Source organism: Aphelocoma coerulescens, chromosome 2 (genome assembly GCF_041296385.1).
Source record: "Aphelocoma coerulescens isolate FSJ_1873_10779 chromosome 2, UR_Acoe_1.0, whole genome shotgun sequence".
NCBI lineage: Eukaryota > Metazoa > Chordata > Aves > Passeriformes > Corvidae > Aphelocoma > Aphelocoma coerulescens.
In genome coordinates, this window is record NC_091015.1 from 63,593,512 (window position 1) to 63,616,301 (window position 22,790).

Consider the following 22,790-nt stretch of genomic DNA (forward strand, 5'->3'; position numbering starts at 1 on the left):
GTGTTTTTTTACCTTCCTCTACAGCACTGAGCATGACCTGTTGTCAGGGCTCCTTTGGGCCATTTTGGCCAGATACTGCTGCTCATGCTCCACAAGGTGGCCCTTGTGGCCCACATCTGGAGGGAAGAGGCTTCCCAGACTTCCTGGGTGGGCCCCAAAAGTGGCGGTACCAGTCTACCTTGCCCATCTTTCCCAACTCTCAACACTGTCCTAAATCAGTCCAGCTCAATAGCAAGGGATGACCAGGGATGGTGCTGCGCAGGGTTTAGAAAGAACTCTGTGGCAGCTCCCCAGGGCCCCCCCCAGCAAGTTCTGTCACTTGGCACCAGGGCACTCTTCTGTGCACATGCTGGGGTCTCCAAGGGCATTATTCCCCATGGGGATGAGGCACCAGAGCGAGCTCATCACCAATGCCAGCACTAGCTCTCTCTTCTGGGCCACGAACAATTCCTTGTAGACTGTGTTTCCCAGAGAAAGGGGAACCAAGTCATGCCTATTCCCACCTTTGTGGGTTTATCAGTGCTTTTTGGCTCTACCATTGTAGGACCCTGGCTGAACCTCTGTGACTCCTGGGCTCCCACATCTGATGTCTACTGAAACAAAAGGGTCTTTTCTCTGTGTTTTAAATTTTCTGTCTTTTAATTTCTCTGTGTTGCTTCTGGTGCTCCACTGGTCTTCTTTGGGAAACTTTTGGAAGGCCACCACGTGAAGAAATTGAACACCAGTACACACTGAGAGGTTGCCTCTGATGACATTTCTTCCCAGCACTGGACTAGCAGAAGGCACTAAATACCCATAACCATCTCCCAGCCTAGGCACTGGCTCTGTCACTTTGTGGGAAGAAGACATGTACCTTCTGAGGGGAAGAAGAGCTGTGGATCATCTCAAGATAATGGAACCACCTGCACTGATTTGCAAAAAGTGTTTTTTGAAATTTTGCTGGGTTTATCCAGCTTCGCTGGGTTTCCACAGGACAACAAACCCCCACACCTCTGATATTATCAAGGCTCAAAGATCAAGCCTTCAGTCTGGTGCAGGATGTGCTTCTCATCTAAATGGTTGCAAACCATTTGGAGGTGAGCAATACCTGTTCATTTCTCCATGAATATTCTTTTTAGCTCCTTGTGCTCATTTTTAGAAATGTCTGGTCTGTTTTCTATGGAAGAACATACTAAAACACAAGAGCCTGAGAACAGCAGTGCTCCCTCAGAGGGAAGGTCCATCTGGCCCAATAGTCTGTCTCCAAAGTGTCCAACCACCAGTGTCTGAAGAAGAGCACATGAGCACTGAAGTCTAGTCCTGCCAGGACGTGGGGGTGCTCACAGGCCTCAGTGGCTGGGACTGGCCTCTCCTGGGACCCACACCCCCACCATCTCCTGCCAAGGGCCCAGGGGAGGTGTCCCAGCTCTGCCTGGGACCTTCAGTCCCTGCCTGAGCCCTGCTGTAGGTGTGCCCATCTCTGTTCCGTTCTCCTGGGTGGGCCTGGGACCTGCACTGCAGAGCTGCTCTCCGGGGTGGAGCCCTCAGACCTGGGTCGAACCTTGTCATGCAGCGCTCTGGGTTTAACATGGCATAACTGCTCTGTTCTATTCTATTCCCTGCACTCACCATGAGCCAAATAATGATGAGACTGCTATTTGTGTGAAGTTCCAGGGAGTTTTTGGTCCAAAACCACATTCAAGAACACATGCTACACAATTTACAACTGGAAATAGGATATTATTTTAATGTTTGTTTTTCTGAATCAGTTTCAGAGCTGATGCTCACAACCACTACCACAATGTGCACGTGTAGCCAGGAGCAGGCTGATGTCTTCTTCAGTTTAGCTTGAAAAATCCTTTGTAGTCTGGAAAAGGCAAGTGACAGAGCTACGGAATGCAGCAGCAGGAATACAGGCCCAGCAGGTCCTGTCTCCTGGAGGGTGAGAACATGAAGAATGAGAATCAGAAGCAACAACACAAAAGGTGTGTACTACCATGGGTATGTTCCAAAGTGTAACACGTATCAATTACAAACACACTTTCTGCCTTCTAAGATTTGCTTCATTGCCGTGCTCCCAGGCCAGGGATGCATGAAAAGCACTCTCGTGTCTGTCCTGTGCTTGTGTTGCAGGCAGGCAGAACTGGAAAATGCAGCTCTGGATGGATGCAAGAACCCCATAGGAAATGGAGCCAAGGGAAGAGCAGAGCTCAGCCCCACTCCAAACTTGCAGTGGGCAAGAGAGCCAGAGAGAGCCAGGGCGCGACTGGCGCCTTGGAGGTGTGAGGGCAGCAGGCAAGAGCGGAGCCGCAGGGGCCCAGAGGAGCCCTGACAGGGGGCCGTGCCCAGTGCTATGGAGGACAAGAAGCAACCCCCAGGCCACCCTTGGGGCCCACCCTGGGAGTCTGGAAAGCTTCCTGCCCAGTGCAGGGCATGAAAGGCTATCTTCATGGGGCATGAGCAGCAGGCAGCAACCCAGCCAGAAGGGCCTGAAGGAGCTGTGAACAGTGGTCATGCTCAGTGCTGCAGAGGAAGGCAAAACTCCCCAGGAAGTGCCAATCTGCCCTGGGGAAAAATTCCTTCCTGACCCCAGTGCTACTGATTGGCCATCCTGAGCATGGGCTCTGTAATTAAGGGACCCAGTGGAAACACAAATCTCCTTAGAGAACCACATCCCATCCTGCTTGCTAACCAGAGACACCTGGACAGGACAACCCAGGCTCAGCCAGGCCTACTGCCAGTGGTACAATAGATAGAGTCTCCAAGGGTGCTCAGGTAAGTCCCTGATCCAAAGAGATAGATGACTGGTTGGGTTTTTTTAACCTTTCCCTCTCATAATAAACCAGAACTCTTCTAGGGATCCTTAAAAGATCCTGCCCTTAAAAATGACAATGGCCTGGGCCCAGGGAGGGGCCAGGGGACAGTTTGGTGCTGCCCTCAGCACTGAAGGGGGTCAATGCAGGGAAAGAACCACGAAAAAGGTCAGACCATCACACACATCTACCTTCCCCCAACAGAGAACCGTGGATACTGGGCTCATTCATCCAGGCAGCAGGAACTTGGCTTGTAGAAGTTTCACTTCACACTGAACAGGAACGAAATTCCTGCTCAGCTGGCACTGATCACGGTTATGTATTTTTAGGGTTCAAGAAGGTAGGGATGATCCTGTGTTGTGCCTAGGGCTTTTTCCCTAGAAGATACTCCTGAGAAGATGGTAAAGATGAGTCAGGAAAACTCTTCTAAAAATCCCCTTCTTTCCTAGGCTGGTTTCAAGCTGTAACTCACTTGATCACTTCCCACTAGTTTTAGTAAAACATCCTAAGGGGGCAGAAAATGCCCAGCTGCAAGGCTGGCTGGAGTGACTTACAGCTCCCTGAAAGCTGCAGGCGAAGCAGCTTGGGAAGCACAGCAAGAAGAACAGACAGACCTGCCCTTGCTTGGGTGGCTCAGTCTGTGGCAAGCACTACCACAGGGGGGAGAGATTAAAACTCGATGGCAGTATAGATTTTCTCTACATTTTTGACTGGTTTGCCCAAAATTGTGCTTGATGCTTATTTTTCAGTTACCTGTCCATTTTCAACTTCATTTCTGAATGGGATGAGAGCAACAGAGGGTTTTAATGGCCACTGAGCTAATGACCACACCATTGTGCCCATCGACCACAATCCAGTGGGCTGTAGGGAGGAAAAAAAATCTGAATTTAAAAACAACCGTGCAAGAAGTTTGTGGAGACTGGCATGAAATGTCGGGATGTGCTTGCCTCTGCCAGTGGTGTAGACAAGCAGTACTGTGAATAGAGAAGATGGGCTGTCATCTCACAAGATTTAAAAAGGCCAACCCATGTGCCCGATGTACACAGAACCCTCCTGTCACAAAAATGTAAAACTAACAGATAATGCGTTTCTAAAGAAGAAGTGCTTGGACTAATGACTCGAAATGATTCTAAAAGCCAGAGGCATGAACAAATGATGGCACAGCATGGCCCACGCACCCCATTTTTTCTCCTGATGCCGTGTACCTGCAGGGGAGAAAGGCCTGCTATGGCAGGTTTGGAAGGCAGTCAAGGCTGTCTGCACAGAACAGCGGACTGTGACATCAGCAGTCCAAAGACTCCATGGATGGCAACCTCGGTGAGCAATGCACTGTGACCTCACATCCCTCACTGCTTATGTTTGGGCATGGGCAGAGCCTGGCCCAGACTCACTCGCGCCTGGACCCCTGGCAAGCGTGCCTGGGAGGACTGGATGCCTGCGAGGTTGTTGGGAGCTGCTGTCAGCAACTCTCCGTTCTCATTTGCGAGACATTGCCTGTTTCCTCAACCCTACCTGGTTCAGGAAGCCAAGTACTGTGGGTGGTGCTTGCAGCAGCACAGGTGAGCAGTGCAGGAAATGTGCCCATGGGGCAGCCCGGGGGTGGGCAATGGTGTTTGGGGAGCTGTGAGTGTGTCCTTCTTGAGGGGCCTAGGCATTTATTCTACCCGCCCATCTCCCTGGGACAGCAAGTGACCATTTTGCAGCGTGTCACGCCAGCAAGAGGGAGCAGCTGCTGTCCCCAGCTCTGCTGCACCACGCAAACATGGCCACGGGGACAGAGTGGAACTGCCCCATCTGCCGTGACACTCAAGGTGAAATCGCTTCTGTAACGCCCTGTGTCCATGTGTTCTGCCTGGGCTGCATCGTGCGGTGGGCCAAGAGGAAACCATCGTGCCCCCTGTGCAGGCAGGCTATCAAGAGCATCATCTACTCTGTTCGGTCAGAGGAAGACTTTCTGGAGATAGTTCTTCCAAGCCCCTCGGATTCATCAGCTGCTGGCCACCAGGATGAGCAGGGGGCTGCGGAGCTGATGCCCAGGACTTATGTAGCTGGCTTCCCACCTGAGGTCTGGGCAGGCTTTTTCCAGGACTGCTCAGAAATCCTTGAGCCCCTGCTGCCCTGGCTGAACCAGGAAATATCGGAGCTTTTCAGAACCAGCTGGTGGGAGGTGGCTTTGGCCCAGAGCGCCATCGTGGCAAATTTATGCCGCTATGGGCTGAGTGAGGAGGCCTTGGTCCGGGAGCTGCACCCCTTGCTGCAGGAGGCGACGGTGGCATTTGTGCGCCGGCTCATCGACATTGCCGCTGACCGGTGCAGTGATGCGATCCTGCGGCAGATGAACCTCCTGAACGCTCATGCTGATGAGGAGGAGGAGGAGGAGGAGGGAGAAGAGGAGGGCCGCACAGCCATCCCTGGCCCCTCTGCCTCCCGCCAGGGGACTCCCACCCCCATCCTGCTGGCCTCCTCCTGCAGCCCTGCAGTCTCCAGCGTGGAAGCGGACAGCCGCACGTTGGAAGCCACCCTCCGCGGGGGGCCCGGCCTCTCTCCATCCGCGCCTGACCCTGCAGAGCGGGAGCAGTCCCAGGAGGAGCCGGGCGGGGCAGCAGCAGTAGCAGGCCCCTCTGCCCAGGGCTGCAGCCGCAGCCCTTCCGCTCCTGGCCGGGACAGGGACTGCTTGCCCGAGGGGCCCCGGCGCCCTGCAAAGAGGAGGGCTTCTGGCCCTCACGACTCTCCCCAGCCCCCAAAAAGGCCGTCCCGCCGGCGGCAGCACAAGCCAAGAACCCCTGTTTGTAGAAGAAGGAAATAAACTGTTGGTTTTTTGACACAGTCTCTGAGGGTTGCTTTCTCCCCCTTCTCCTGGTGTCTTTTTCCTCTCCCCTCACGCCTCACTGTGGGTGGTAACTGCCTTGTTTTGGGCTTTTGGGCACGGCCACGGGCCTCTGGAGCCGCAAGGCCATATCCGCGCCATCTTCTCCTGCAACAAATCCCGCTGCAGCTGAGGGCAGAGGGGGCAGCAGGGACCGCTGGTTTATCAGAGGAACGACGGCCTCAGCCTGCACCCAGTTCTCCTCCCTGTCCACCGACCGTCACTTTCTGCTCTGCTTTCTCGACGTCAGCCAGCGCACCCTCGCTCCCCAAAAGGCTGCCAGGGAGGCACAGAAAATGAGCAGGGACATCTGAGCCAGAGACAAGACTTGGAGTAACAGGATTTGCGGGAGGGGAAGGGGAAGGGGAAGGGTTTGCGGGAGGGGAAGGGGAAGGGGAAGGGGAAGGGGAAGGGAAGATGGGGGGGTGAACAGGGCTGATGGTGATGCAAAGATCTAGAACATCTGAAGGTGCCCAAGGCTCTCAGCCCTTATCTGCTGAAGAGCACTGGCAAGACCACGGGGATCCCTTCAGGAGGAGCGTTGCAGAGCTTTCTGTTCTCATGCCCTGCAGAGATGGGGCAGCAGCTGTAAGATAGAGGGTGCAGAGATGCCACAAGAGATTCCAGTGCTTTGGAGCACCCAGTGGTGTCCTGCCAGCCATGGGAAGGAATGTTGTGTGCAACAATGTGTTAGGCTGGGGGCCTGTGGCTATTCTCACAAGCCCCTGAGATGCCTCTATGTTGAGTCAGAATATGGACATCTCCAGGATGGTTTACCAGCCTATGAGACAAGGAAGTGAAAGGTCTCACTCAAGTGCTCAGGGAATAGCTGGTCACCAGCACTGAGGTCAGGAAAGAATTTTCTCCTCGGACAGATTGGTAATGGGACCCAGGGTTATTTTACCTCCCTCTGCTGCACTGAGCCTGACCACTGCTTAGGGCTTCTTCAGTCTCTTTTGGCTGGGTTGCTGCCTGCTGCTCATGCCCCATGAAGATGGCCTCTCACACCCTGCAGCTTGGGGGAGAATGGCTTTTTTTTTTTCCCCATGGTGGACTATCAAGCGTCCTCAGGTGTTTTTTTACCTTCCTCTACAGCACTGAGCATGACCTGTTGTCAGGGCTCCTTTGGGCCATTTTGGCCAGATACTGCTGCTCATGCTCCACAAGGTGGCCCTTGTGGCCCACATCTGGAGGGAAGAGGCTTCCCAGACTTCCTGGGTGGGCCCCAAAAGTGGCGGTACCAGTCTACCTTGCCCATCTTTCCCAACTCTCAACACTGTCCTAAATCAGTCCAGCTCAATAGCAAGGGATGACCAGGGATGGTGCTGCGCAGGGTTTAGAAAGAACTCTGTGGCAGCTCCCCAGGGCCCCCCCCAGCAAGTTCTGTCACTTGGCACCAGGGCACTCTTCTGTGCACATGCTGGGGTCTCCAAGGGCATTATTCCCCATGGGGATGAGGCACCAGAGCGAGCTCATCACCAATGCCAGCACTAGCTCTCTCTTCTGGGCCACGAACAATTCCTTGTAGACTGTGTTTCCCAGAGAAAGGGGAACCAAGTCATGCCTATTCCCACCTTTGTGGGTTTATCAGTGCTTTTTGGCTCTACCATTGTAGGACCCTGGCTGAACCTCTGTGACTCCTGGGCTCCCACATCTGATGTCTACTGAAACAAAAGGGTCTTTTCTCTGTGTTTTAAATTTTCTGTCTTTTAATTTCTCTGTGTTGCTTCTGGTGCTCCACTGGTCTTCTTTGGGAAACTTTTGGAAGGCCACCACGTGAAGAAATTGAACACCAGTACACACTGAGAGGTTGCCTCTGATGACATTTCTTCCCAGCACTGGACTAGCAGAAGGCACTAAATACCCATAACCATCTCCCAGCCTAGGCACTGGCTCTGTCACTTTGTGGGAAGAAGACATGTACCTTCTGAGGGGAAGAAGAGCTGTGGATCATCTCAAGATAATGGAACCACCTGCACTGATTTGCAAAAAGTGTTTTTTGAAATTTTGCTGGGTTTATCCAGCTTCGCTGGGTTTCCACAGGACAACAAACCCCCACACCTCTGATATTATCAAGGCTCAAAGATCAAGCCTTCAGTCTGGTGCAGGATGTGCTTCTCATCTAAATGGTTGCAAACCATTTGGAGGTGAGCAATACCTGTTCATTTCTCCATGAATATTCTTTTTAGCTCCTTGTGCTCATTTTTAGAAATGTCTGGTCTGTTTTCTATGGAAGAACATACTAAAACACAAGAGCCTGAGAACAGCAGTGCTCCCTCAGAGGGAAGGTCCATCTGGCCCAATAGTCTGTCTCCAAAGTGTCCAACCACCAGTGTCTGAAGAAGAGCACATGAGCACTGAAGTCTAGTCCTGCCAGGACGTGGGGGTGCTCACAGGCCTCAGTGGCTGGGACTGGCCTCTCCTGGGACCCACACCCCCACCATCTCCTGCCAAGGGCCCAGGGGAGGTGTCCCAGCTCTGCCTGGGACCTTCAGTCCCTGCCTGAGCCCTGCTGTAGGTGTGCCCATCTCTGTTCCGTTCTCCTGGGTGGGCCTGGGACCTGCACTGCAGAGCTGCTCTCCGGGGTGGAGCCCTCAGACCTGGGTCGAACCTTGTCATGCAGCGCTCTGGGTTTAACATGGCATAACTGCTCTGTTCTATTCTATTCCCTGCACTCACCATGAGCCAAATAATGATGAGACTGCTATTTGTGTGAAGTTCCAGGGAGTTTTTGGTCCAAAACCACATTCAAGAACACATGCTACACAATTTACAACTGGAAATAGGATATTATTTTAATGTTTGTTTTTCTGAATCAGTTTCAGAGCTGATGCTCACAACCACTACCACAATGTGCACGTGTAGCCAGGAGCAGGCTGATGTCTTCTTCAGTTTAGCTTGAAAAATCCTTTGTAGTCTGGAAAAGGCAAGTGACAGAGCTACGGAATGCAGCAGCAGGAATACAGGCCCAGCAGGTCCTGTCTCCTGGAGGGTGAGAACATGAAGAATGAGAATCAGAAGCAACAACACAAAAGGTGTGTACTACCATGGGTATGTTCCAAAGTGTAACACGTATCAATTACAAACACACTTTCTGCCTTCTAAGATTTGCTTCATTGCCGTGCTCCCAGGCCAGGGATGCATGAAAAGCACTCTCGTGTCTGTCCTGTGCTTGTGTTGCAGGCAGGCAGAACTGGAAAATGCAGCTCTGGATGGATGCAAGAACCCCATAGGAAATGGAGCCAAGGGAAGAGCAGAGCTCAGCCCCACTCCAAACTTGCAGTGGGCAAGAGAGCCAGAGAGAGCCAGGGCGCGACTGGCGCCTTGGAGGTGTGAGGGCAGCAGGCAAGAGCGGAGCCGCAGGGGCCCAGAGGAGCCCTGACAGGGGGCCGTGCCCAGTGCTATGGAGGACAAGAAGCAACCCCCAGGCCACCCTTGGGGCCCACCCTGGGAGTCTGGAAAGCTTCCTGCCCAGTGCAGGGCATGAAAGGCTATCTTCATGGGGCATGAGCAGCAGGCAGCAACCCAGCCAGAAGGGCCTGAAGGAGCTGTGAACACTGGTCATGCTCAGTGCTGCAGAGGAAGGCAAAACTCCCCAGGAAGTGCCAATCTGCCCTGGGGAAAAATTCCTTCCTGACCCCAGTGCTACTGATTGGCCATCCTGAGCATGGGCTCTGTAATTAAGGGACCCAGTGGAAACACAAATCTCCTTAGAGAACCACATCCCATCCTGCTTGCTAACCAGAGACACCTGGACAGGACAACCCAGGCTCAGCCAGGCCTACTGCCAGTGGTACAATAGATAGAGTCTCCAAGGGTGCTCAGGTAAGTCCCTGATCCAAAGAGATAGATGACTGGTTGGGTTTTTTTAACCTTTCCCTCTCATAATAAACCAGAACTCTTCTAGGGATCCTTAAAAGATCCTGCCCTTAAAAATGACAATGGCCTGGGCCCAGGGAGGGGCCAGGGGACAGTTTGGTGCTGCCCTCAGCACTGAAGGGGGTCAATGCAGGGAAAGAACCACGAAAAAGGTCAGACCATCACACACATCTACCTTCCCCCAACAGAGAACCGTGGATACTGGGCTCATTCATCCAGGCAGCAGGAACTTGGCTTGTAGAAGTTTCACTTCACACTGAACAGGAACGAAATTCCTGCTCAGCTGGCACTGATCACGGTTATGTATTTTTAGGGTTCAAGAAGGTAGGGATGATCCTGTGTTGTGCCTAGGGCTTTTTCCCTAGAAGATACTCCTGAGAAGATGGTAAAGATGAGTCAGGAAAACTCTTCTAAAAATCCCCTTCTTTCCTAGGCTGGTTTCAAGCTGTAACTCACTTGATCACTTCCCACTAGTTTTAGTAAAACATCCTAAGGGGGCAGAAAATGCCCAGCTGCAAGGCTGGCTGGAGTGACTTACAGCTCCCTGAAAGCTGCAGGCGAAGCAGCTTGGGAAGCACAGCAAGAAGAACAGACAGACCTGCCCTTGCTTGGGTGGCTCAGTCTGTGGCAAGCACTACCACAGGGGGGAGAGATTAAAACTCGATGGCAGTATAGATTTTCTCTACATTTTTGACTGGTTTGCCCAAAATTGTGCTTGATGCTTATTTTTCAGTTACCTGTCCATTTTCAACTTCATTTCTGAATGGGATGAGAGCAACAGAGGGTTTTAATGGCCACTGAGCTAATGACCACACCATTGTGCCCATCGACCACAATCCAGTGGGCTGTAGGGAGGAAAAAAAATCTGAATTTAAAAACAACCGTGCAAGAAGTTTGTGGAGACTGGCATGAAATGTCGGGATGTGCTTGCCTCTGCCAGTGGTGTAGACAAGCAGTACTGTGAATAGAGAAGATGGGCTGTCATCTCACAAGATTTAAAAAGGCCAACCCATGTGCCCGATGTACACAGAACCCTCCTGTCACAAAAATGTAAAACTAACAGATAATGCGTTTCTAAAGAAGAAGTGCTTGGACTAATGACTCGAAATGATTCTAAAAGCCAGAGGCATGAACAAATGATGGCACAGCATGGCCCACGCACCCCATTTTTTCTCCTGATGCCGTGTACCTGCAGGGGAGAAAGGCCTGCTATGGCAGGTTTGGAAGGCAGTCAAGGCTGTCTGCACAGAACAGCGGACTGTGACATCAGCAGTCCAAAGACTCCATGGATGGCAACCTCGGTGAGCAATGCACTGTGACCTCACATCCCTCACTGCTTATGTTTGGGCATGGGCAGAGCCTGGCCCAGACTCACTCGCGCCTGGACCCCTGGCAAGCGTGCCTGGGAGGACTGGATGCCTGCGAGGTTGTTGGGAGCTGCTGTCAGCAACTCTCCGTTCTCATTTGCGAGACATTGCCTGTTTCCTCAACCCTACCTGGTTCAGGAAGCCAAGTACTGTGGGTGGTGCTTGCAGCAGCACAGGTGAGCAGTGCAGGAAATGTGCCCATGGGGCAGCCCGGGGGTGGGCAATGGTGTTTGGGGAGCTGTGAGTGTGTCCTTCTTGAGGGGCCTAGGCATTTATTCTACCCGCCCATCTCCCTGGGACAGCAAGTGACCATTTTGCAGCGTGTCACGCCAGCAAGAGGGAGCAGCTGCTGTCCCCAGCTCTGCTGCACCACGCAAACATGGCCACGGGGACAGAGTGGAACTGCCCCATCTGCCGTGACACTCAAGGTGAAATCGCTTCTGTAACGCCCTGTGTCCATGTGTTCTGCCTGGGCTGCATCGTGCGGTGGGCCAAGAGGAAACCATCGTGCCCCCTGTGCAGGCAGGCTATCAAGAGCATCATCTACTCTGTTCGGTCAGAGGAAGACTTTCTGGAGATAGTTCTTCCAAGCCCCTCGGATTCATCAGCTGCTGGCCACCAGGATGAGCAGGGGGCTGCGGAGCTGATGCCCAGGACTTATGTAGCTGGCTTCCCACCTGAGGTCTGGGCAGGCTTTTTCCAGGACTGCTCAGAAATCCTTGAGCCCCTGCTGCCCTGGCTGAACCAGGAAATATCGGAGCTTTTCAGAACCAGCTGGTGGGAGGTGGCTTTGGCCCAGAGCGCCATCGTGGCAAATTTATGCCGCTATGGGCTGAGTGAGGAGGCCTTGGTCCGGGAGCTGCACCCCTTGCTGCAGGAGGCGACGGTGGCATTTGTGCGCCGGCTCATCGACATTGCCGCTGACCGGTGCAGTGATGCGATCCTGCGGCAGATGAACCTCCTGAACGCTCATGCTGATGAGGAGGAGGAGGAGGAGGAGGAGGGAGAAGAGGAGGGCCGCACAGCCATCCCTGGCCCCTCTGCCTCCCGCCAGGGGACTCCCACCCCCATCCTGCTGGCCTCCTCCTGCAGCCCTGCAGTCTCCAGCGTGGAAGCGGACAGCCGCACGTTGGAAGCCACCCTCCGCGGGGGGCCCGGCCGCTCTCCATCCGCGCCTGACCCTGCAGAGCGGGAGCAGTCCCAGGAGGAGCCGGGCGGGGCAGCAGCAGTAGCAGGCCCCTCTGCCCAGGGCTGCAGCCGCAGCCCTTCCGCTCCTGGCCGGGACAGGGACTGCTTGCCCGAGGGGCCCCGGCGCCCTGCAAAGAGGAGGGCTTCTGGCCCTCACGACTCTCCCCAGCCCCCAAAAAGGCCGTCCCGCCGGCGGCAGCACAAGCCAAGAACCCCTGTTTGTAGAAGAAGGAAATAAACTGTTGGTTTTTTGACACAGTCTCTGAGGGTTGCTTTCTCCCCCTTCTCCTGGTGTCTTTTTCCTCTCCCCTCACGCCTCACTGTGGGTGGTAACTGCCTTGTTTTGGGCTTTTGGGCACGGCCACGGGCCTCTGGAGCCGCAAGGCCATATCCGCGCCATCTTCTCCTGCAACAAATCCCGCTGCAGCTGAGGGCAGAGGGGGCAGCAGGGACCGCTGGTTTATCAGAGGAACGACGGCCTCAGCCTGCACCCAGTTCTCCTCCCTGTCCACCGACCGTCACTTTCTGCTCTGCTTTCTCGACGTCAGCCAGCGCACCCTCGCTCCCCGAAAGGCTGCCAGGGAGGCACAGAAAATGAGCAGGGACATCTGAGCCAGAGACAAGACTTGGAGTAACAGGATTTGCGGGAGAGGAAGGGGAAGGGGAAGGGGAAGGGGAAGGGGAAGGGGAAGGGGAAGGGGAAGGGGAAGGGGAGATGGGGGGGGGTGAACAGGGCTGATGGTGATGCAAAGATCTAGAACATCTGAAGGTGCCCAAGGCTCTCAGCCCTTATCTGCTGAAGAGCACTGGCAAGACCACGGGGATCCCTTCAGGAGGAGCGTTGCAGAGCTTTCTGTTCTCATGCCCTGCAGAGATGGGGCAGCAGCTGTAAGATAGAGGGTGCAGAGATGCCACAAGAGATTCCAGTGCTTTGGAGCACCCAGTGGTGTCCTGCCAGCCATGGGAAGGAATGTTGTGTGCAACAATGTGTTAGGCTGGGGGCCTGTGGCTATTCTCACAAGCCCCTGAGATGCCTCTATGTTGAGTCAGAATATGGACATCTCCAGGATGGTTTACCAGCCTATGAGACAAGGAAGTGAAAGGTCTCACTCAAGTGCTCAGGGAATAGCTGGTCACCAGCACTGAGGTCAGGAAAGAATTTTCTCCTCGGACAGATTGGTAATGGGACCCAGGGTTATTTTACCTCCCTCTGCTGCACTGAGCCTGACCACTGCTTAGGGCTTCTTCAGTCTCTTTTGGCTGGGTTGCTGCCTGCTGCTCATGCCCCATGAAGATGGCCTCTCACACCCTGCAGCTTGGGGGAGAATGGCTTTTTTTTTTTCCCCATGGTGGACTATCAAGCGTCCTCAGGTGTTTTTTTACCTTCCTCTACAGCACTGAGCATGACCTGTTGTCAGGGCTCCTTTGGGCCATTTTGGCCAGATACTGCTGCTCATGCTCCACAAGGTGGCCCTTGTGGCCCACATCTGGAGGGAAGAGGCTTCCCAGACTTCCTGGGTGGGCCCCAAAAGTGGCGGTACCAGTCTACCTTGCCCATCTTTCCCAACTCTCAACACTGTCCTAAATCAGTCCAGCTCAATAGCAAGGGATGACCAGGGATGGTGCTGCGCAGGGTTTAGAAAGAACTCTGTGGCAGCTCCCCAGGGCCCCCCCCAGCAAGTTCTGTCACTTGGCACCAGGGCACTCTTCTGTGCACATGCTGGGGTCTCCAAGGGCATTATTCCCCATGGGGATGAGGCACCAGAGCGAGCTCATCACCAATGCCAGCACTAGCTCTCTCTTCTGGGCCACGAACAATTCCTTGTAGACTGTGTTTCCCAGAGAAAGGGGAACCAAGTCATGCCTATTCCCACCTTTGTGGGTTTATCAGTGCTTTTTGGCTCTACCATTGTAGGACCCTGGCTGAACCTCTGTGACTCCTGGGCTCCCACATCTGATGTCTACTGAAACAAAAGGGTCTTTTCTCTGTGTTTTAAATTTTCTGTCTTTTAATTTCTCTGTGTTGCTTCTGGTGCTCCACTGGTCTTCTTTGGGAAACTTTTGGAAGGCCACCACGTGAAGAAATTGAACACCAGTACACACTGAGAGGTTGCCTCTGATGACATTTCTTCCCAGCACTGGACTAGCAGAAGGCACTAAATACCCATAACCATCTCCCAGCCTAGGCACTGGCTCTGTCACTTTGTGGGAAGAAGACATGTACCTTCTGAGGGGAAGAAGAGCTGTGGATCATCTCAAGATAATGGAACCACCTGCACTGATTTGCAAAAAGTGTTTTTTGAAATTTTGCTGGGTTTATCCAGCTTCGCTGGGTTTCCACAGGACAACAAACCCCCACACCTCTGATATTATCAAGGCTCAAAGATCAAGCCTTCAGTCTGGTGCAGGATGTGCTTCTCATCTAAATGGTTGCAAACCATTTGGAGGTGAGCAATACCTGTTCATTTCTCCATGAATATTCTTTTTAGCTCCTTGTGCTCATTTTTAGAAATGTCTGGTCTGTTTTCTATGGAAGAACATACTAAAACACAAGAGCCTGAGAACAGCAGTGCTCCCTCAGAGGGAAGGTCCATCTGGCCCAATAGTCTGTCTCCAAAGTGTCCAACCACCAGTGTCTGAAGAAGAGCACATGAGCACTGAAGTCTAGTCCTGCCAGGACGTGGGGGTGCTCACAGGCCTCAGTGGCTGGGACTGGCCTCTCCTGGGACCCACACCCCCACCATCTCCTGCCAAGGGCCCAGGGGAGGTGTCCCAGCTCTGCCTGGGACCTTCAGTCCCTGCCTGAGCCCTGCTGTAGGTGTGCCCATCTCTGTTCCGTTCTCCTGGGTGGGCCTGGGACCTGCACTGCAGAGCTGCTCTCCGGGGTGGAGCCCTCAGACCTGGGTCGAACCTTGTCATGCAGCGCTCTGGGTTTAACATGGCATAACTGCTCTGTTCTATTCTATTCCCTGCACTCACCATGAGCCAAATAATGATGAGACTGCTATTTGTGTGAAGTTCCAGGGAGTTTTTGGTCCAAAACCACATTCAAGAACACATGCTACACAATTTACAACTGGAAATAGGATATTATTTTAATGTTTGTTTTTCTGAATCAGTTTCAGAGCTGATGCTCACAACCACTACCACAATGTGCACGTGTAGCCAGGAGCAGGCTGATGTCTTCTTCAGTTTAGCTTGAAAAATCCTTTGTAGTCTGGAAAAGGCAAGTGACAGAGCTACGGAATGCAGCAGCAGGAATACAGGCCCAGCAGGTCCTGTCTCCTGGAGGGTGAGAACATGAAGAATGAGAATCAGAAGCAACAACACAAAAGGTGTGTACTACCATGGGTATGTTCCAAAGTGTAACACGTATCAATTACAAACACACTTTCTGCCTTCTAAGATTTGCTTCATTGCCGTGCTCCCAGGCCAGGGATGCATGAAAAGCACTCTCGTGTCTGTCCTGTGCTTGTGTTGCAGGCAGGCAGAACTGGAAAATGCAGCTCTGGATGGATGCAAGAACCCCATAGGAAATGGAGCCAAGGGAAGAGCAGAGCTCAGCCCCACTCCAAACTTGCAGTGGGCAAGAGAGCCAGAGAGAGCCAGGGCGCGACTGGCGCCTTGGAGGTGTGAGGGCAGCAGGCAAGAGCGGAGCCGCAGGGGCCCAGAGGAGCCCTGACAGGGGGCCGTGCCCAGTGCTATGGAGGACAAGAAGCAACCCCCAGGCCACCCTTGGGGCCCACCCTGGGAGTCTGGAAAGCTTCCTGCCCAGTGCAGGGCATGAAAGGCTATCTTCATGGGGCATGAGCAGCAGGCAGCAACCCAGTCAGAAGGGCCTGAAGGAGCTGTGAACAGTGGTCATGCTCAGTGCTGCAGAGGAAGGCAAAACTCCCCAGGAAGTGCCAATCTGCCCTGGGGAAAAATTCCTTCCTGACCCCAGTGCTACTGATTGGCCATCCTGAGCATGGGCTCTGTAATTAAGGGACCCAGTGGAAACACAAATCTCCTTAGAGAACCACATCCCATCCTGCTTGCTAACCAGAGACACCTGGACAGGACAACCCAGGCTCAGCCAGGCCTACTGCCAGTGGTACAATAGATAGAGTCTCCAAGGGTGCTCAGGTAAGTCCCTGATCCAAAGAGATAGATGACTGGTTGGGTTTTTTTAACCTTTCCCTCTCATAATAAACCAGAACTCTTCTAGGGATCCTTAAAAGATCCTGCCCTTAAAAATGACAATGGCCTGGGCCCAGGGAGGGGCCAGGGGACAGTTTGGTGCTGCCCTCAGCACTGAAGGGGGTCAATGCAGGGAAAGAACCACGAAAAAGGTCAGACCATCACACACATCTACCTTCCCCCAACAGAGAACCGTGGATACTGGGCTCATTCATCCAGGCAGCAGGAACTTGGCTTGTAGAAGTTTCACTTCACACTGAACAGGAACGAAATTCCTGCTCAGCTGGCACTGATCACGGTTATGTATTTTTAGGGTTCAAGAAGGTAGGGATGATCCTGTGTTGTGCCTAGGGCTTTTTCCCTAGAAGATACTCCTGAGAAGATGGTAAAGATGAGTCAGGAAAACTCTTCTAAAAATCCCCTTCTTTCCTAGGCTGGTTTCAAGCTGTAACTCACTTGATCACTTCCCACTAGTTTTAGTAAAACATCCTAAGGGGGCAGAAAATGCCCAGCTGCAAGGCTGGCTGGAGTGACTTACAGCTCCCTGAAAGCTGCAGGCGAAGCAGCTTGGGAAGCACAGCAAGAAGAACAGACAGACCTGCCCTTGCTTGGGTGGCTCAGTCTGTGGCAAGCACTACCACAGGGGGGAGAGATTAAAACTCGATGGCAGTATAGATTTTCTCTACATTTTTGACTGGTTTGCCCAAAATTGTGCTTGATGCTTATTTTTCAGTTACCTGTCCATTTTCAACTTCATTTCTGAATGGGATGAGAGCAACAGAGGGTTTTAATGGCCACTGAGCTAATGACCACACCATTGTGCCCATCGACCACAATCCAGTGGGCTGTAGGGAGGAAAAAAAATCTGAATTTAAAAACAACCGTGCAAGAAGTTTGTGGAGACTGGCATGAAATGTCGGGATGTGCTTGCCTCTGCCAGTGGTGTAGACAAGCAGTACTGTGAATAGAGAAGATGGGCTGTCATCTCACAAGATTTAAAAAGGCCAACCCATGTGCCCGATGTACACAGAACCCTCCTGTCACAAAAATGTAAAACTAACAGATAATGCGTTTCTAAAGAAGAAGTGCTTGGACTAATGACTCGAAATGATTCTAAAAGCCAGAGGCATGAACAAATGATGGCACAGCATGGCCCACGCACCCCATTTTTTCTCCTGATGCCGTGTACCTGCAGGGGAGAAAGGCCTGCTATGGCAGGTTTGGAAGGCAGTCAAGGCTGTCTGCACAGAACAGCGGACTGTGACATCAGCAGTCCAAAGACTCCATGGATGGCAACCTCGGTGAGCAATGCACTGTGACCTCACATCCCTCACTGCTTATGTTTGGGCATGGGCAGAGCCTGGCCCAGACTCACTCGCGCCTGGACCCCTGGCAAGCGTGCCTGGGAGGACTGGATGCCTGCGAGGTTGTTGGGAGCTGCTGTCAGCAACTCTCCGTTCTCATTTGCGAGACATTGCCTGTTTCCTCAACCCTACCTGGTTCAGGAAGCCAAGTACTGTGGGTGGTGCTTGCAGCAGCACAGGTGAGCAGTGCAGGAAATGTGCCCATGGGGCAGCCCGGGGGTGGGCAATGGTGTTTGGGGAGCTGTGAGTGTGTCCTTCTTGAGGGGCCTAGGCATTTATTCTACCCGCCCATCTCCCTGGGACAGCAAGTGACCATTTTGCAGCGTGTCACGCCAGCAAGAGGGAGCAGCTGCTGTCCCCAGCTCTGCTGCACCACGCAAACATGGCCACGGGGACAGAGTGGAACTGCCCCATCTGCCGTGACACTCAAGGTGAAATCGCTTCTGTAACGCCCTGTGTCCATGTGTTCTGCCTGGGCTGCATCGTGCGGTGGGCCAAGAGGAAACCATCGTGCCCCCTGTGCAGGCAGGCTATCAAGAGCATCATCTACTCTGTTCGGTCAGAGGAAGACTTTCTGGAGATAGTTCTTCCAAGCCCCTCGGATTCATCAGCTGCTGGCCACCAGGATGAGCAGGGGGCTGCGGAGCTGATGCCCAGGACTTATGTAGCTGGCTTCCCACCTGAGGTCTGGGCAGGCTTTTTCCAGGACTGCTCAGAAATCCTTGAGCCCCTGCTGCCCTGGCTGAACCAGGAAATATCGGAGCTTTTCAGAACCAGCTGGTGGGAGGTGGCTTTGGCCCAGAGCGCCATCGTGGCAAATTTATGCCGCTATGGGCTGAGTGAGGAGGCCTTGGTCCGGGAGCTGCACCCCTTGCTGCAGGAGGCGACGGTGGCATTTGTGCGCCGGCTCATCGACATTGCCGCTGACCGGTGCAGTGATGCGATCCTGCGGCAGATGAACCTCCTGAACGCTCATGCTGATGAGGAGGAGGAGGAGGAGGAGGAGGGAGAAGAGGAGGGCCGCACAGCCATCCCTGGCCCCTCTGCCTCCCGCCAGGGGACTCCCACCCCCATCCTGCTGGCCTCCTCCTGCAGCCCTGCAGTCTCCAGCGTGGAAGCGGACAGCCGCACGTTGGAAGCCACCCTCCGCGGGGGGCCCGGCCGCTCTCCATCCGCGCCTGACCCTGCAGAGCGGGAGCAGTCCCAGGAGGAGCCGGGCGGGGCAGCAGCAGTAGCAGGCCCCTCTGCCCAGGGCTGCAGCCGCAGCCCTTCCGCTCCTGGCCGGGACAGGGACTGCTTGCCCGAGGGGCCCCGGCGCCCTGCAAAGAGGAGGGCTTCTGGCCCTCACGACTCTCCCCAGCCCCCAAAAAGGCCGTCCCGCCGGCGGCAGCACAAGCCAAGAACCCCTGTTTGTAGAAGAAGGAAATAAACTGTTGGTTTTTTGACACAGTCTCTGAGGGTTGCTTTCTCCCCCTTCTCCTGGTGTCTTTTTCCTCTCCCCTCACGCCTCACTGTGGGTGGTAACTGCCTTGTTTTGGGCTTTTGGGCACGGCCACGGGCCTCTGGAGCCGCAAGGCCATATCCGCGCCATCTTCTCCTGCAACAAATCCCGCTGCAGCTGAGGGCAGAGGGGGCAGCAGGGACCGCTGGTTTATCAGAGGAACGACGGCCTCAGCCTGCACCCAGTTCTCCTCCCTGTCCACCGACCGTCACTTTCTGCTCTGCTTTCTCGACGTCAGCCAGCGCACCCTCGCTCCCCGAAAGGCTGCCAGGGAGGCACAGAAAATGAGCAGGGACATCTGAGCCAGAGACAAGACTTGGAGTAACAGGATTTGCGGGAGAGGAAGGGGAAGGGGAAGGGGAAGGGGAAGGGGAAGGGGAAGGGGAGATGGGGGGGGGTGAACAGGGCTGATGGTGATGCAAAGATCTAGAACATCTGAAGGTGCCCAAGGCTCTCAGCCCTTATCTGCTGAAGAGCACTGGCAAGACCACGGGGATCCCTTCAGGAGGAGCGTTGCAGAGCTTTCTGTTCTCATGCCCTGCAGAGATGGGGCAGCAGCTGTAAGATAGAGGGTGCAGAGATGCCACAAGAGATTCCAGTGCTTTGGAGCACCCAGTGGTGTCCTGCCAGCCATGGGAAGGAATGTTGTGTGCAACAATGTGTTAGGCTGGGGGCCTGTGGCTATTCTCACAAGCCCCTGAGATGCCTCTATGTTGAGTCAGAATATGGACATCTCCAGGATGGTTTACCAGCCTATGAGACAAGGAAGTGAAAGGTCTCACTCAAGTGCTCAGGGAATAGCTGGTCACCAGCACTGAGGTCAGGAAAGAATTTTCTCCTCGGACAGATTGGTAATGGGACCCAGGGTTATTTTACCTCCCTCTGCTGCACTGAGCCTGACCACTGCTTAGGGCTTCTTCAGTCTCTTTTGGCTGGGTTGCTGCCTGCTGCTCATGCCCCATGAAGATGGCCTCTCACACCCTGCAGCTTGGGGGAGAATGGCTTTTTTTTTTTCCCCATGGTGGACTATCAAGCGTCCTCAGGTGTTTTTTTACCTTCCTCTACAGCACTGAGCATGACCTGTTGTCAGGGCTCCTTTGGGCCATTTTGGCCAGATACTGCTGCTCATGCTCCACAAGGTGGCCCTTGTGGCCCACATCTGGAGGGAAGAGGCTTCCCAGACTTCCTGGGTGGGCCCCAAAAGTGGCGGTACCAGTCTACCTTGCCCATCTTTCCCAACTCTCAACACTGTCCTAAATCAGTCCAGCTCAATAGCAAGGGATGACCAGGGATGGTGCTGCGCAGGGTTTAGAAAGAACTCTGTGGCAGCTCCCCAGGGCCCCCCCCAGCAAGTTCTGTCACTTGGCACCAGGGCACTCTTCTGTGCACATGCTGGGGTCTCCAAGGGCATTATTCCCCATGGGGATGAGGCACCAGAGCGAGCTCATCACCAATGCCAGCACTAGCTCTCTCTTCTGGGCCACGAACAATTCCTTGTAGACTGTGTTTCCCAGAGAAAGGGGAACCAAGTCATGCCTATTCCCACCTTTGTGGGTTTATCAGTGCTTTTTGGCTCTACCATTGTAGGACCCTGGCTGAACCTCTGTGACTCCTGGGCTCCCACATCTGATGTCTACTGAAACAAAAGGGTCTTTTCTCTGTGTTTTAAATTTTCTGTCTTTTAATTTCTCTGTGTTGCTTCTGGTGCTCCACTGGTCTTCTTTGGGAAACTTTTGGAAGGCCACCACGTGAAGAAATTGAACACCAGTACACACTGAGAGGTTGCCTCTGATGACATTTCTTCCCAGCACTGGACTAGCAGAAGGCACTAAATACCCATAACCATCTCCCAGCCTAGGCACTGGCTCTGTCACTTTGTGGGAAGAAGACATGTACCTTCTGAGGGGAAGAAGAGCTGTGGATCATCTCAAGATAATGGAACCACCTGCACTGATTTGCAAAAAGTGTTTTTTGAAATTTTGCTGGGTTTATCCAGCTTCGCTGGGTTTCCACAGGACAACAAACCCCCACACCTCTGATATTATCAAGGCTCAAAGATCAAGCCTTCAGTCTGGTGCAGGATGTGCTTCTCATCTAAATGGTTGCAAACCATTTGGAGGTGAGCAATACCTGTTCATTTCTCCATGAATATTCTTTTTAGCTCCTTGTGCTCATTTTTAGAAATGTCTGGTCTGTTTTCTATGGAAGAACATACTAAAACACAAGAGCCTGAGAACAGCAGTGCTCCCTCAGAGGGAAGGTCCATCTGGCCCAATAGTCTGTCTCCAAAGTGTCCAACCACCAGTGTCTGAAGAAGAGCACATGAGCACTGAAGTCTAGTCCTGCCAGGACGTGGGGGTGCTCACAGGCCTCAGTGGCTGGGACTGGCCTCTCCTGGGACCCACACCCCCACCATCTCCTGCCAAGGGCCCAGGGGAGGTGTCCCAGCTCTGCCTGGGACCTTCAGTCCCTGCCTGAGCCCTGCTGTAGGTGTGCCCATCTCTGTTCCGTTCTCCTGGGTGGGCCTGGGACCTGCACTGCAGAGCTGCTCTCCGGGGTGGAGCCCTCAGACCTGGGTCGAACCTTGTCATGCAGCGCTCTGGGTTTAACATGGCATAACTGCTCTGTTCTATTCTATTCCCTGCACTCACCATGAGCCAAATAATGATGAGACTGCTATTTGTGTGAAGTTCCAGGGAGTTTTTGGTCCAAAACCACATTCAAGAACACATGCTACACAATTTACAACTGGAAATAGGATATTATTTTAATGTTTGTTTTTCTGAATCAGTTTCAGAGCTGATGCTCACAACCACTACCACAATGTGCACGTGTAGCCAGGAGCAGGCTGATGTCTTCTTCAGTTTAGCTTGAAAAATCCTTTGTAGTCTGGAAAAGGCAAGTGACAGAGCTACGGAATGCAGCAGCAGGAATACAGGCCCAGCAGGTCCTGTCTCCTGGAGGGTGAGAACATGAAGAATGAGAATCAGAAGCAACAACACAAAAGGTGTGTACTACCATGGGTATGTTCCAAAGTGTAACACGTATCAATTACAAACACACTTTCTGCCTTCTAAGATTTGCTTCATTGCCGTGCTCCCAGGCCAGGGATGCATGAAAAGCACTCTCGTGTCTGTCCTGTGCTTGTGTTGCAGGCAGGCAGAACTGGAAAATGCAGCTCTGGATGGATGCAAGAACCCCATAGGAAATGGAGCCAAGGGAAGAGCAGAGCTCAGCCCCACTCCAAACTTGCAGTGGGCAAGAGAGCCAGAGAGAGCCAGGGCGCGACTGGCGCCTTGGAGGTGTGAGGGCAGCAGGCAAGAGCGGAGCCGCAGGGGCCCAGAGGAGCCCTGACAGGGGGCCGTGCCCAGTGCTATGGAGGACAAGAAGCAACCCCCAGGCCACCCTTGGGGCCCACCCTGGGAGTCTGGAAAGCTTCCTGCCCAGTGCAGGGCATGAAAGGCTATCTTCATGGGGCATGAGCAGCAGGCAGCAACCCAGCCAGAAGGGCCTGAAGGAGCTGTGAACACTGGTCATGCTCAGTGCTGCAGAGGAAGGCAAAACTCCCCAGGAAGTGCCAATCTGCCCTGGGGAAAAATTCCTTCCTGACCCCAGTGCTACTGATTGGCCATCCTGAGCATGGGCTCTGTAATT